The 16075-nt window shown below is 36.0% G+C and overlaps 4 long non-coding RNA genes and 1 pseudogene across 4 annotated transcripts; all 5 read right to left on the bottom strand.

The window, feature by feature from the left end:
* Positions 1–505: 505 nt before the first annotated feature.
* On the bottom strand, positions 506–1958 carry LOC141910079 (uncharacterized). The gene is made up of 7 exons (XR_012619824.1): positions 1868–1958; positions 1630–1782; positions 1391–1544; positions 1153–1305; positions 915–1067; positions 676–829; positions 506–590 (listed from the first exon to the last, which is right to left on the bottom strand). It is a non-coding gene; the product is annotated as an uncharacterized LOC141910079 (long non-coding RNA).
* A 407-nt stretch (positions 1959–2365) lies between these two features.
* Positions 2366–2888, bottom strand: LOC141910080 (uncharacterized). Its single transcript, XR_012619825.1, has 3 exons — positions 2825–2888; positions 2586–2739; positions 2366–2500 (listed from the first exon to the last, which is right to left on the bottom strand). It is a non-coding gene; the product is annotated as an uncharacterized LOC141910080 (long non-coding RNA).
* Positions 2889–2892: 4 nt separating this feature from the next.
* On the bottom strand, positions 2893–3371 carry LOC141910078 (uncharacterized). Its single transcript, XR_012619823.1, has 3 exons — positions 3301–3371; positions 3062–3215; positions 2893–2976 (listed from the first exon to the last, which is right to left on the bottom strand). It is a non-coding gene; the product is annotated as an uncharacterized LOC141910078 (long non-coding RNA).
* A 184-nt stretch (positions 3372–3555) lies between these two features.
* On the bottom strand, positions 3556–5614 carry LOC141910077 (uncharacterized). Its single transcript, XR_012619822.1, has 5 exons — positions 5208–5614; positions 4965–5122; positions 4015–4167; positions 3776–3929; positions 3556–3690 (listed from the first exon to the last, which is right to left on the bottom strand). It is a non-coding gene; the product is annotated as an uncharacterized LOC141910077 (long non-coding RNA).
* Positions 5615–11367: 5753 nt separating this feature from the next.
* On the bottom strand, positions 11368–15313 carry LOC141910400 (thioredoxin-like protein 1; annotated as a pseudogene).
* Between the last annotated feature and the right edge of the window lie 762 nt (positions 15314–16075).

The raw sequence follows: 16075 nt of genomic DNA, 5'->3' as shown, positions 1-16075 counted from the left end.
GTTGATTGGTTAATGAGTTCGATCCTAGTTGGCTGTGCGCTGTTCAAGTTGGTTGATTTTTGACGAGTAGTTGTTCTCAAACTGGGTTTTTTCGCGTAGTTGAAATGTAGCTGCAATAATTGATAGAAGATATCCTGTAATGACCAAATATTTCAATAAGAATTAATCGTAATAATTTCATGTATATCAAGTTACCTTTTATGATTGCTTGGTTTGTTATCAGTGTGGATCATCTTAAGTTGGTGGGTTAATAAGTTCGATTCTGTTGGCCCCATCTGTGCGCTGTTCAAGTTGTTCGATTTTGGACGAGCAGTTGATCTCAAGCTGGGTTTTTTCGCATAGTTGAAATTTAGCTGCAATGATTAAAAGAAGATATCCTGTAATGACCAAATATTTCAATAAGAACTAATCGTAATAATTTCATGTATATCAAGTTACCTTTTATGATTGCTGGTTTCATTATTGGCGATTATCTTATTAGTTGATTGGTTAATGAGTTCGATCCTAGTTGGCTGTGCGCTGTTCAAGTTGGTTGATTTTTGACGAGTAGTTGTTCTCAAACTGGGTTTCTTCTTATAGTTGAAATTTAGCTGAAATGATTAAAAGAAGATATCCTGTAATGACCAAATATTTCAATAAGAATTTATCGTAATAATTTCATGTATATCAAGTTACCTTTTATGATTGCTGGGTTCGTTATCAGTGAGGATCATCTAAAGTTGGTTGGTTAATGAGTTCGATTCTGTAGGCCTCGTGCGCGGTTTAAGTTGGTCGATTTTGGACGAGCAGTTGATCTCAAGCTGGGTTTTTTCGCATAGTTGAAATTTAGCTGCAATGATTAAAAGAAGATATCCTGTAATGACCAAATATTTCAATAAGAATTAATCGTAATAAATTCATGTATATCAAGTTACCTTTTATGATTGCTGGTTTCGTTATTGGCGATTATCTTATTAGTTGATTGGTTAATGAGTTAGATTCTGTTGGCCTCGTGCGCTGTTCAAGTTGGTCGATTTTGGACGAGCAGTTGATCGCAAGCTGGGTTTTTTCGCATAGTTGAAATTTAGCTGCAATGATTAAAAGAAGATATCCTGTAATGACCAAATATTTCAATAAGAACTAATCGTAATAATTTCATGTATATCAAGTTACCTTTTATGATTGCTGGTTTCATTATTGGCGATTATCTTATTAGTTGATTGGTTAATGAGTTCGATCCTAGTTGGCTGTGCGCTGTTCGAGTTGGTTGATTTTTGACGAGTAGTTGTTCTCAAACTGGAATTTTTTCGCGTAGTTGAAATGTAGCTGCAATAATTGAAAGAAGATATCCTGTAATGACCAAATATTTCAATAAGAATTAATCGTAATAACTTCATGTATATCAAGTTACCTTTTATGATTGCTTGGTTCGTTATCAGTGAGGATCATCTAAAGTTGGTTGGTTAATGAGTTCGATTCTGTAGGCCTCGTGCGCGGTTTAAGTTGGTCGATTTTGGACGAGCAGTTGATCTCAAGCTGGGTTTTTTCGCATAGTTGAAATTTAGCTGCAATGATTAAAAGAAGATATCCTGTAATGACCAAATATTTCAATAAGAATTAATCGTAATAAATTCATGTATATCAAGTTACCTTTTATGATTGCTGGTTTCGTTATTGGCGATTATCTTATTAGTTGATTGGTTAATGAGTTAGATTCTGTTGGCCTCGTGCGCTGTTCAAGTTGGTCGATTTTGGACGAGCAGTTGATCGCAAGCTGGGTTTTTTCGCATAGTTGAAATTTAGCTGCAATGATTAAAAGAAGATATCCTGTAATGACCAAATATTTCAATAAGAACTAATCGTAATAATTTCATGTATATCAAGTTACCTTTTATGATTGCTGGTTTCATTATTGGCGATTATCTTATTAGTTGATTGGTTAATGAGTTCGATCCTAGTTGGCTGTGCGCTGTTCGAGTTGGTTGATTTTTGACGAGTAGTTGTTCTCAAACTGGAATTTTTTCGCGTAGTTGAAATGTAGCTGCAATAATTGAAAGAAGATATCCTGTAATGACCAAATATTTCAATAAGAATTAATCGTAATAACTTCATGTATATCAAGTTACCTTTTATGATTGCTTGGTTTGTTATCAGTGTGGATCATCTAAAGTTGGTGGGTTAATAAGTTCGATTCTGTTGGCCCCATCTGTGCGCTGTTCAAGTTGGTCGATTTTGGACGAGTAGTTGATCTCAAGCTGGGTTTTTTCGCATAGTTGAAATTTAGCTGCAATGATTAAAAGAAGATATCCTGTAATGACCAAATATTTCAATAAGAATTAATAGTAATAATTTCATGTATATCAAGTTACCTTTTATGATTGCTGGTTTCATTATTGGCGATTATCTCATTAGTTGATTGGTTAATGAGTTCGATCCTAGTTGGCTGTGCGCTGTTCAGGTTGGTTGATTTTTGACGAGTAGTTGTTCTCAAACTGGGTTTTTTCGCGTAGTTGAAATGTAGCTGCAATAATTAAAAGAAGATATCCTGTAATGACCAAATATTTCAATAAGAATTAATCGTAATAATTTCATGTATATCAAGTTACCTTTTATGATTGCTTGGTTTTTTATCGGTGTGGATCATCTAAAGTTGGTGGGTTAATAAGTTCGATTCTGTTGGCCTCGTGCGCTGTTCAACTTGGTCGATTTTTGACGAGCAGTTGATCTCAAACTGGGTTTCTTCTTATAGTTGAAATTTAGCTGCAACGATTAAAAGAAGATATCCTGTAATGACAAAATATTTCAATAAGAATTAATCGTAATAATTTCATGTATATCAAGTTACCTTTTATGATTGCTGGTTTCATTATTGGCGATTATCTCATTAGTTGATTGGTTAATGAGTTCGATCCTAGTTGGCTGTGCGCTGTTCAAATTGGTCGATTTTTGACTAGCAGTTGATTTCAAGCTGGGTTTTTTCGCATAGTTGAAATTTAGCTGCAATGATTAAAAGAAGATATTCTTTAATGACCAAATATTTCAATAAGAATTTATCGTAACAATTTCATGTATTTCAAGTTACCTTTTATGATTGCTTGGTTCGTTATCGGTGTGGATCATCTTAAGTTGGTGGGTTAATGAGTTCGATTCTGTAGGCCTCGTGCGGTGTTCAAGTTGGTCGATTTTGGATGAGTAGTTGTTCTCAAGCTGGGTTTCTTCTTATATTTGAAATTTAGCTGCAATGATTAAAAGAAGATATCCTGTAATGACCAAATATTTCAATAATAATTAATCGTTATAATTTCATGTACATCAAGTTACCTTTTATGATTGCTGGTTTCATTATTGGCGATTATCTTATTAGTTGATTGGTTAATGAGTTTGATTCTGTTGGCCTCGTGCGCTGTTCAAGTTGGTTGATTTTTGACGAGTAGTTGTTCTCAAACTGGGTTTTTTCGCATAGTTGAAATTTAGCTGCAATGATTAAAAGAAGATATCCTGTAATGACCAAATATTTCAATAAGAATTAATCGTAATAATTTCATGTATATCAAGTTACCTTTTATGATTGCTGGTTTCATTATTGGCGATTATCTCATTAGTTGATTGGTTAATGAGTTCGATCCTAGTTGGCTGTGCGCTGTTCAGGTTGGTTGATTTTTGACGAGTAGTTGTTCTCAAACTGGGTTTTTTCGCGTAGTTGAAATGTAGCTGCAATAATTAAAAGAAGATATCCTGTAATGACCAAATATTTCAATAAGAATTAATCGTAATAATTTCATGTATATCAAGTTACCTTTTATGATTGCTTGGTTTTTTATCGGTGTGGATCATCTAAAGTTGGTGGGTTAATAAGTTCGATTCTGTTGGCCTCGTGCGCTGTTCAACTTGGTCGATTTTTGACGAGCAGTTGATCTCAAACTGGGTTTCTTCTTATAGTTGAAATTTAGCTGCAACGATTAAAAGAAGATATCCTGTAATGACCAAATATTTCAATAAGAATTAATAGTAATAATTTCATGTATATCAAGATACCTTTTATGATTACTGGTTTTGTTATCGGCAATTATCTTATTAGTTGGTTGGTTAATGAGTTAGATTCTGTTGGCCTCGTGCGCTGTTCAAGTTGGTCGATTTTGGACGAGCAGTTGATCGCAAGCTGGGTTTTTTCGCATAGTTGAAATTTAGCTGCAATAATTAAAAGAAGATATCCTGTAATGACCAAATATTTCAATAAGAATTAATCGTAATAATTTCATGTATATCAAGTTACCTTTTATGATTGCTAGTTTCATTATTGGCGATTATCTTAATAGTTGATTGGTTAATGAGTTCGATCCTAGTTGGCTGTGCGCTGTTCAAGTTGGTTGATTTTTGACGAGTAGTTGTTCTCAAACTGGGTTTTTTCGCGTAGTTGAAATGTAGCTGCAATAATTAAAAGAAGATATCCTGTAATGACCAAATATTTCAATAAGAATTAATCGTAATAATTTCATGTATATCAAGTTACCTTTTATGATTGCTAGTTTCATTATTGGCGATTATCTTATTAGTTGATTGGTTAATGAGTTCGATCCTAGTTGGCTGTGCGCTGTTCAAGTTGGTTGATTTTTGACGAGTAGTTGTTCTCAAACTGGGTTTTTTCGCGTAGTTGAAATGTAGCTGCAATAATTAAAAGAAGATATCCTGTAATGACCAAATATTTCAATAAGAATTAATAGTAATAATTTCATGTATATCAAGATACCTTTTATGATTGCTGGTTTTGTTATCGGCAATTATCTTATTAGTTGGTTGGTTAATGAGTTAGATTCTGTTGGCCTCGTGCGCTGTTCAAGTTGGTCGATTTTGGACGAGTAGTTGATCTCAAGCTGGGTTTCTTCTTATAGTTGAAATTTAGCTGCAATGATTAAAAGAAGATATTCTGTAATGACCAAATATTTCAATAAGAATTAATCGTAATAATTTCATGTATATCAAGTTACCTTTTATGATAGCTGGGTTCGTTATCGGTGTGGATCATCTAAAGTTTGTGCGTTAATGAGTTCGATTCTGTTGGCTTCATCTGTGCGCTGTTCAAGTTGGTCGATTTTGGGCGAGTAGTTGTTCTCGAGCTGGGTTTTTTCTCATAGTTGAAATTTAGCTGCAATGATCAAAAATAGATATCCTGTAATGACAAAATATTTCATTCAGAATTTATTGCAATAATTCCAAATATATTAAGTTACCTTTTGTGATTGCCGGGTTCATTATCGGTGAGGTCTCCTAAGTTGGTTGTCTAATTTACATTTCTTTGCTCTTATTTTCGTCTAAATAGTCCGAAAGTTTACAAGGTCGTAATTTTGTCTAATTTTAAATTTTTTTTGTAGTTTTAAGTTTTTTTCAAAATCGGAAGTCGAAGTACAGATATAGTTGTGTGATCGGCGGTCGATTTCACATAAATTTCTTTTTCTTTAAATACGAGCACATAATTGGGAAATTGGGTTCCGTTTCATTCAATTAATCTTCCAACCAGTCTGAACCGGTAAGCGACTGATTGGGGTCAATTAAGTTGACTGCCTATTTTAATACATCGAGATTTGGAATATCTATATTACAAGGTTGAAGATCATTCTGTACATTTGAAGACTAGTTGATTATTCGTATAGCTGAAAAAAAGAGCAGAATCTTGTGAGCAGAAAATCCTTTCGAATATCACTGATCATAATTAACGTGTCAATTCATATATATATATATATATATATATAAGATCAGTTATGTGGACCGGTAAGTAGATTTTGATAATAGTCAATTATTAAACAACATCTATTTGAAATTCAACTCATATCGTAATTCATCTATATTCTAGATATCTAAGCAACGGTTGATTATTATAGTTTAAAAACAATTCGACTAAAGATGCTTTAGTCATCTCTAGGAAAACCAGAGTTACAACAAATTTAGTAATGCATAATAAATCTTATCAAATTGTTTTTGTACTGTTTCCCTATATACATTTCGATTGTCAGCTAAACCATGTTCGTATTATCAAATTAACTTCATCGTCAATTAATAAATTTTAAGAGATATGTTTTCTACCCACTGATGGTGACATCTGTGCCCAGTGAATGTTATTTTAATCCATTCCAGTAATTCTAAATATTGCTCCTAATATATATCTTGTAATAATGATAATATAACTGTGCGCTGCCAGCATTGACCACACTGATCCTGGTCAACATGGATCTACAGATTTAAGAAACCTTGAATCATTCCAACGCCTTGACAAATCCAGAATTCTGCAAAGCTTAAAAGATTCAATAAATCCTACGTCTAAGAGACAGAGCCTGAACACACCCTGTTTTCTTAAGATATCAACCCATTAGATTATACAGTTTTCTTATCAACCCCTACGGTTTAGATTTGAGCACTTTTTCCTTATATGAAGATGCTGAATTAATTTTCATCTTAGATACCTATCACTCAATTAATTTCCTAGCTATAATTAAAATTGCCTCTGACAATTTTATACGGGGCTTGATATTTCTACTCGACAAGAATTTCAGATCTGGTTTCGATTGATCACTATTTCAAAATGTTTATTTTGCATCAGAGCTTTTGATATCTAGTTTGACGAATACAGAATTCCCCAAAACCTAACTGATTCAACAGATCCCACACACATGTCGCCCAGTTACGCAGGTGACATTGCACGATACAGTCGTCTCATTCACTGCACTATTTTTAAAGTACTTTTCACTTATATTCATTACATTGAATTAATTTCAATTAATCTTCTAGATATCTAAGCGATCCGTTAATTAGTAATCATACTAGCTACATTTTAATAGTCAGTTGAACATGGAGCCTGAAAATCTACACGAGTAGAATTTCAGATGTGGTGAATTCATCAGAAATTAAGATAAAAGCACATTTAAGTGGTAAATTAGAAATTCCCTCAAAGCCGAATTGCTATATAATCTTTATTTCCCTTTTATAGTAGTACACTGTGTATAAGGACCGAAAGACCTTGTTATGACCGGACCTCCCTGGTGCGGTGCGAGTCATGATGCTAGAAAATAGTTTGAAGGAGAGGGGTTAGTAAACGAGAGCTATTAGCAAGAGGAATAAGACCTAAGTTTAGGATATCCTGTCAGAATAAGGCTCTCAATCTGACATACACAGTGAAATTGAAATATTCTCCCTTCCAAATTCAGGAATGTATTTGTGCACGTACAGATTTGTCTTATCTCCCTTCGATCGGAAGTAAATCTGCGTGAAATGATTTTGGCAATATGTATCAAAACTAATTCAGCTGTATGAAGACACAATAGGTTCACTTAGATACAGATAAATAAATGTGCTCAGATACACATGTATCAGCTACATTTTAAATGTCCATGGACCTGAATTAAAAACAATTTCACTTATTGAATTTACCCTAATCGTAGATATCTTATAGTAATACATTAATGAGTAATTGACCTTTGATTCTAATTGTCAGTTAAACAATATCTATTATGCGTAACTTGACACACAGTATGGCTTTTAGATGAATCAGTTAGGTTTAGGTAAATTTTGGCAATTTGGTGAAGAAAATGACCAGTTGTCATAAGCACTGCAGTTGGAGATGGAAATACTGATCAGTGGATGAGACTGATTCAGATGTGCTCATACATATATCAGCTATATTTAAATTTTCAGTTTTACGACATTTATATTATGGACCTGTATACCGGATAAATAGTTTTTGATCTTAGAAATATTGAATCCATCTTAATTGTGGATCTAAGCCATTGGTTAATGAGCAATTTTTCCTAGCTATATATGATAATTGTCAGTTAAACAATAATCATAGCGCAAAACAAGGCACAGAGTATGGCTTTCGGGAATGATTTGAACCAATTAAAGCTTTGTTTTATTCTAGATTTGTCAAAGTGCTGGGACATAATTGAGTTATAGTTTTCCCCATATATATTACACAAAATCTTGATACAGCCTTAGACACTATTTTATACATCTTTCCCCCAGAAATTCATTAATGTAATGGGTAAAGCAGCATATAATATATACTGTTAAGTGCCTGAATGTTTATAAATGACATATAAATGACATATGTATCAATATTATTTGTAAAAAAATCTATTAACTGACGATAAAGTTTAATTGATATATATCTTTATACGTAAAGCCAGCCTTAATGTATATGGGGCCCTAAAATATCTACACCAGAAGAATTTTTCATCAAACATTATAAGATATTGAATGATTGCTTATATCTAAGCAATTAGTTAATTAGTAAATTGTCTTATCTATATCTTGATTGTCAGTTAAACAATAGTCATATGAGGCCTGAAATATCTACGGTACATTCGAAAAATTTCAAATGTCACATAAGATATTGAATTTACCTTAATTGTACATACTTACAAAATCTTTTAATCAATAACTGACCAATCTACATTTTAATTATCAGACCAAAGAATATTTAAGGGACCTCACTCAATCATTTCGTCTAATATTTTAAATATTCAAGCAATCATTGCCTTGCTTCATTTCAATTTACTACCGGCCACAGAGCTTCAATAAAGTAGTGCGGAGATGGTGAGCTAGACCAGTGTCTCTATCCTCACCAGTGCCTATGCATTCTACCCCAGATATGAAGAATCAACTTAGCTTTATGTATGTATGCATTCCTGTTGCCATGCAGGATGAGGTCAAGACTGCCAGGTTCGGTTGCGGCAGGTCTTTGGTGGTCCTTCAAGGTGGAGTCTTTTGTGGGCACTTCTGGTGGGCAGATTTTAGATGGGCCTTTCCGGATTAACCTGAAATGAGTAAAAGAACAATATTCTGTAGTTACACAATCCTTTTCGTATCACTCATCGTAATTTACATGTGTATCAACTTAACTTTCAATATTGCTGAATTCAGTGTTCTTTTTTTCGGCATCCTCTTCGTTGTAGTCACCTTCAGCATCTTCTTCTTCATCTTGGGAGTCCTGAAATTAAAAAAAAAGAGAAGAGCGATGAAAACCTGGTACGGAACAAAACTAATGTTCGAAAGCTTTACAGCTCTCCGTCGCCGGTCACATGCCCAGAACACCAGACAAAAAGCCAGCCAGGAATATACTGCCCTCTACACGCCCTCACACAGAACGCGAAAACCAGGATGACGACGCCTCACATTCCCCATCTAACTGCAGGATGTACTGGGCGACGTCAGTAACTGACACACCTGTAAAATTGCACGAAACACAAATAGTGCAGTACAACCAGCTTGACCGGGTTGAGATTCAGGATCTCAACTAGCACCCAAAAGCGTGACAAGAGACTTCATCCACTGACCGAGGTTATCACAAGGACACAATGAAACTAGCACTCACAAGCCGACGAGAGACTTCATCCACTGACCGAGGTTATCACAAGGACACAATGAAAACTAGCACTGAAACTAGAAATCAAAGAGCGTGACAGTAGAATCATCCCTCAGCCGACTCAGAATACCAGAAACAAAGAGCGTGACAGTAGAATCATCCCTCATCCGGGTGGTCACAAGGACACAATGAATGCTAGTAGCGTGACAATCCAGTATAACCGCTCCACTTGTATCCCGCGCAATCCCGCAGATATGCCCGTCATTGACATCACTCAGCACACTTTGTAGATAGGTGGGGGCAGTGAGGCCTCGTCATCCTAGTTTTCGTGTTCCGTATGAGGGCGTGTAGAGGGCAGAATTTCCTGACCGACTCTTTGTCTGACATCCTCGACACATGACCGGCGAAGGAGAGCTGACGCTTTCGGACATTAGTTTTGTTCCAGCAAACGATGAAATTCGACAGAGAAATCGGCCCTGAAAAATAAAACGGGTTAGAACCTGCAAAAAAGAACGGATTAATAAACACAGAACAGTACAGGACAGCACAGAGACACACAGTAATACACAAAACATAAAGACGTCGTTCCTCAGGAAGCAGGAACAGGAGCACGAGCGGGAGCGCAGCGAAAATCGCCAGGAGGAGAATCCACGGTAGCATGTTCACAGTGTGAGTGTGCAGAGGTGAATGAGGCCTATGCCTGTGCTCACCGTGGTCAGTCGGTGACGTATTCAATAGCGCGTATAAATGATATCAACAAATCTGAAAAACCGCAATTGTGTCTCTATTGTTGAATGGTTTTACATTATGAAAGGTTCCACTGCCGGGTCGAATACGCGCCAGTAGTCAGCCGAATAATATAGTGGAGGAACTTTAATAAGGCCAAGAAATAAATTACTTGATTCCCAAAATAGCTACTTCCGAATTTATCAGTTTATAAACCCGCCGCCTGTTTTTTTTCTTAAATTATAGAATAATTTATAGATTATACCGACCGATAACACTTCAGTTAAAGATGCACACCAACACAGGTCTTCATATCATAGAAACCGCGTAAACATTTACTAATGAAATTGGTTTATTAGTCACGGACAGTTCATGCACCCCGAGATAACTAACTCACACCACGCACGAGGAAAGCGGTCTATTTGAGTCATTGGGGAAAACCCACTAATTAATGGTATTAATACCATGTATTCATGATTAATCATCATTCATGCTGTTATCACAGAATCCCGTCAATTTTCATGAAAACTCCTTGATTCAATTTGAGGGGAGATAGGCTTTTTTAATTACGAGCACCGATCCTCTGAAATTCTGCCAAAAACTTCATGCTAATTACCACTCATAATTTAAAAAAAAAACAAATTGTTTTCTTTAATTTTGATACTGAATCGAACGCCGTACATCGTCATGTTAATTTAGGAAAGTCCATATTAGAATTTCGTTTCTTGTTCCAACCTACTCTTATCTACGGAAGCCCCTAGGTACGGAAGCCCCTAGGTGACATACGAGAAAATTTTTTCACAATTTCGACTTAATTAACACGAAATTCGACTTATTATGTCGAAATTCGACTTATTATGTCGAAATTCGACTTATTAAGTCGAATTTCGACATAATAAGTCGAATTTCGTGTTAATTAAGTCGAATTTTGAGTTTTATTTTCATGTCGAATTTCGACTTAATTAACACGAAATTCGACTTATTAAGTCGAAATTCGACTTAATTAACACGAAATTCGACTTATTATGTCGAAATTCGACTTAATAAGTCGAAATTATGAAAAAAATTATCTCATATGTCACCTAGGGGCTTCCGTACTTATCCCATTTTTTATTTTGGTCAAAGAGTATGGCGATATCAAATCATGCGAACAGGGTCGACAGTCTGTCCATGAGGATACTAGTTGTGATAAGTCAGAAAAGTCATGATTAGTCATCATTGATGCCGGTCCTCTGATAGACGAAAAATAAACTCAAAAGAAAAACCATTCAGTAAATGATAATAATAATATTGAGTTTATTAATCACAATGCAATAAAAGTGGTAATTTTCGATTTTGCCTCGTGCAAATTCATACGCTCGCTGTTGTAATGTGGTCACAATTCTCTGGTGAAATTAATCCCTTCCTAAGTTCCTAATCTTTGTTTCTTGGTGAAATAATGTACTTCGACATTGACCCTTGCCATCAATGATGACTCTCGCCTTTCTTTCCCGCCACCTGAAATAATAAAAAGAAAGTACTTCTTAGCGGTTAATTATTGATGTCGAAAAGTCTGTAAAACATTTTTTGAATTTAGAAAATTATACAGTGGAACCTCGTTGCAACGAACTTCAGGGCAACAGAAAATCCATTAGTTATAATTCGTTATATCAAGTATGGAAATAATTGATATTGTCTTATCTGGAATGAAATTCTAGTTTTGTAATAAATGATAAATTGTGTAAACGAGGTTCCACTGTAAACAGAGTTCTACAGATGGTGAAAATATCTCAGAATTCATAGTCTCAATTCAGGTTGAAATTCGGATTAAATCTGTGACTGAAATATCTAAACATACGTGAAATAAACAATCACCATATTTTACAAAACGTAAGTGTCCATTAGAAAAATGTAAATTTCAAAAATATCTAATCTGAATGGAGAAGGAAGGGGGAGCCTAACATCCACCAAATATCCTCATAAATCAACCCTTTTGGAAATTTGTGTATAAACTCTACTAGGGCAGGGAGAAATAATGACCTAAGAAACTCGGTTGTCTAAATTCAACATTAAACCTCATTAAAATCATTTGAAAACGCGTTTTAATAAATTCAGGCTCTTCTTCCTCGGTTAAATAATCATCATCATCATCATCATCATCATTGTTATCATCATTTGCGTTGCCGCAGCAACCACATCCACCGTTGGCATCGTCAGCGTCATTTATCTAAATTATGCGAAAATAAAGATCTTCACCAATGGAAATAACATCTGACGAAATCATCTTGAAAATAACATCTTAAAATTGATCTACGCTGGTCGACGAAAATATAATCTTCACCCGTTAACGAAAATATCATCTTTTGAAATGATCTTGAAATTAACAATCTTAAAATCAATCTACACCGGGCGACGAAAATAACAATCTTACGACGGGTGCCTTCGTCGCCATTTGAAACTTACTCGTTTGAAATCGGACATGTTCGTAGCCATCACAGGTGAACCGATAAATCCTAAATAGTTAATAACGGTCGTCTCATTACCTCCTTGATTATCATATACGAATATCTGGAAAGTAAACATAATGCGTAGACAATTAACTCGAATAAAACTCAATGTTTCCAAAAATCTCTGAATTAACGACAAGTAGTTTGTGCTTCAGGTGAAAAACCAAATCATGTTGAAATCAGCCTTTTCTAGAGTCAATCTTTAAAAGAATCTTAGAGATCCATCTTTAACATCCAATAGTCGACTAAATAAGACTAATAGAAATTCATTGAATTTGGCAGCTTTTTTTTCCAAACTGCTGTAATTTTTCAGTTTTTTTTCCGGATTCAAACTGTAACTGTTTTAACTGTTGAAATATGAAATGATTTTCATTGTTACCGAAACGCTGGAACGCCGAAACACTGGAAACATTTTTGAATTTGACGTATCGTAGCGGTATTAAAGTCCTTCTTTTACATCGTCCGGGGTCAATCTGAAAAATCAAAAAGAAACAAGATGAAAGAGACTCAGGAAGATGGAGAGAGATGGGGAGACTCAGAGTGAGAGATTGGGGGAGGGGGCAAATGTTTAAAACTTACCGTGTTTTCTGAATTGCCTCCATACTCTCTGCCAAGTTGAAGTCTAAAGTTTGCCGTTGATTCGCGAAAAGTTTAATTGTTTTTGCTGCAGTTCCGTCTGAAAAATTCAGTTGAATAATTTGAGTTTGAATGTAAGGAGTTTTAAGGCTGAAACTTTCAAATTGTGAGGAAGTGTCTGCATCACTTTCAAATCCCAATTACGTAAATAGACATAAAAGACATAAATGGGTACTGTTTATCCGAGTAAACCATTAATTCAGTGTTTTGTAAGCAAGTTTTATTATCCTCAGCACTACCTTAACTTGGCTTCTAATTCAGTATCTGGCCTACCCAGTGATTGGGTATTGAAAACTCCTGGTCCCAACTTTACAGATTTAGGCATAGTCTGCATGTACAACTACAAAAATTTTTAATTGCCTATTTCTCAAAATTGAAGGAGTTTCAAGCACCTTTTAACAGCTTTTTCAGTTTAAAAGGAGTTTTGAAGGAATCAAGGAGACATGGGGACCCTGTTTAAAGGAATCAAGGAGTCGTAGGGACGCTGGAGTCTCTTACCGTCTGGGGCGTACATCTTTAACGAATGTAGTTTAACAGGTTGTGAGAATTCGAGGGAAATTATCAACTGTTCGTCGCAGTCCGACTGTAAATATCCGCCTTTAGGAGAGAGAGCGTGTTTCAACGTGTGATCGTCCGATTCGTTAAAAAATTACGAACCGTTCATCTGTATCATCTTAGATATCTGTAAATATTCATGAGGTTCATTTCAATATTTATGAGGTCTGTTTGAATATTCATGAGTTTAATCTTAAATATTCATAATCGGCCAATCTGTTAACAGCTGAGGAATGAGACAGAGTCTACTGTATTTCACAAACTCTTACTCAGTATTTGACACCAACTCGGGGTAGAATTTTACCGATCTCAACTTTACCGCAGTAAGAGACAGAGTCTACTGTATTTCACAAACTCTTACTTAGTATTTGACACCGACTCGGGGTAGAATTTTACCAGTCTCAACTTTACCACAGTAAGAGACAGAGTCTTCTGTATTTCACAAACTCTTACTCAGTATTTGACACCAACTCGGGGTAGAATTTTACCAGTCTCAACTTGACCGCAGTAAGAGACAGAGTCTACTGTATTTCACAAACTCTTACTCAGTATGTGACACCAACTCGGGGTAGAATTTTACCCGTCTCAACTTTACCGCAGTAAGAGACAGATTCTACTGTGTTTCACAAACTCTTATTCAGTATGTGACACCAACTCGGGGTAGAATTTTACCGGTCTCAACTTTACCGCAGTAAGAGACAGAGTCTACTGTGTTTCACAAACTCTTACTCAGTATTTGACACCAACTCGAGGTAGAATTTTACCAGTCTCAACTTTACCGCAGTAAGAGACAGATTCTACTGTGTTTCACAAACTCTTACTCAGTATTTGACACCAACTCGGGGTAGAATTTTACCGGTTTCAACTTTACCGCAGTAAGAGACAGAGTCTGCTGTATTTCACAAACTTACATGGCCTTTAACTTCGACTGTTTCATCACTTTCTCCTGGCTCTTGATAATGCTTTTTGATATTTCCTTTCGACTTTGACCTTGTATTTGAAAAAGGTGAAGGTCGGCATCGCTGTGATTTTGTAACGATTCGTCACTTCCTAAAACACCGACCAATAAATCATTAAAGCAAAATACGACAGGTTTTTTGGACGCTTAAAGTACGGTCCAACCTGTCTCTCTTGGACTTACGGTCAATTTATCGACGTCGACTTTTATTTAACAGGCGCGATTTGATGACAAGGGCCGCACCTACAGATAAATCAACAAATAAAAACAGATCCGTTAGTACACAGAGGTTAAGTGATAGGGTTAGGGTTAAAGCAAATGAATACGGCAAATGTTTTTCTTGACATCTCAATCAATTTGTAAATAGTTTATCAAAAGAGCCACCGATTGACGGAAAAATCGGAATGGATTTTTGTTTATTTTTTGGTGGTGGCCCGGTCTGTCGGGCAACTTTACCAGGTTGCGAAGAAATCTACGACGACCAGTTTTGAACCAGCGCTGTTCAGTTCAGCCTGAAATTGAGCATCATCGTTTAAATCTTTTAAATTACCAGACATCGCGGCTTCAGATCGATTTACCAATTCGCACTATATTAAACCGCAGTTTTCGACCGGTGCACCACCCAGCGGCAGGAAGTAGATTCCACTATTCATCGGCTAGCGGACTATTCGCTACTAAACGGATTTGATCCAGGTTTTCTATCAAACATAGCACCATCCTCGCTTGCCAGGGGTCCAGTATCACTCCCGAACTCGCTTCCACCTTCGGGGAACAGCTTTAGCGTAGTGGGTTCGAATCCCTTGACGGGTGAAGATGCACCAATATCTGATATCGAATTCACCAGCAGTGGGGACACAAAGTACACGACATCTTGGCGCAGCGGTGCCGAACCCTTTTGGGAGGGGCCCTCGTGCCCCAGCCGCTGTCCCTTCGATACTAAACCGCGAATCTAATTTATGACCACATTGTATTATTTTCATGTACCTTCTTTTCTCTGGGTAGACTGGTTGCCGGTATCTACCTTCAGTTAGAATATATTGAATGGGTCAGGCAATCAGTCTAAAAGAGATCAGGATCGATATCGCATGTGTTCGAACCCGGGACAGTCCTAGTTTTTAATTGTCGAATAGCACACTCTCACCAATACCAGTTTCAATCTTAGATAGAAAAATATCACGCAACAGAATCGAAACCCCAATTTTCCACACCTGATGAAGACTGATCAAATTACTAACAGTAGTCAACGGATAGTAAATCAATCTCAACTCAAGACAAAAATTACATCTTTTCCTGATGTAATTCTAGTCTTTTACTCGAACATTCGTTCAGGTTCGACAATTCTTTCCAGTCCGTCCATAAGAGTTTGCCGGTCTCAGTTTGCTG

Source organism: Tubulanus polymorphus, chromosome 8 (assembly GCF_964204645.1).
Source record: "Tubulanus polymorphus chromosome 8, tnTubPoly1.2, whole genome shotgun sequence".
NCBI classification, from domain to species: Eukaryota; Metazoa; Nemertea; class Palaeonemertea; order Tubulaniformes; family Tubulanidae; genus Tubulanus; species Tubulanus polymorphus.
This window is presented reverse-complemented; position numbering and strand designations above follow the sequence as displayed.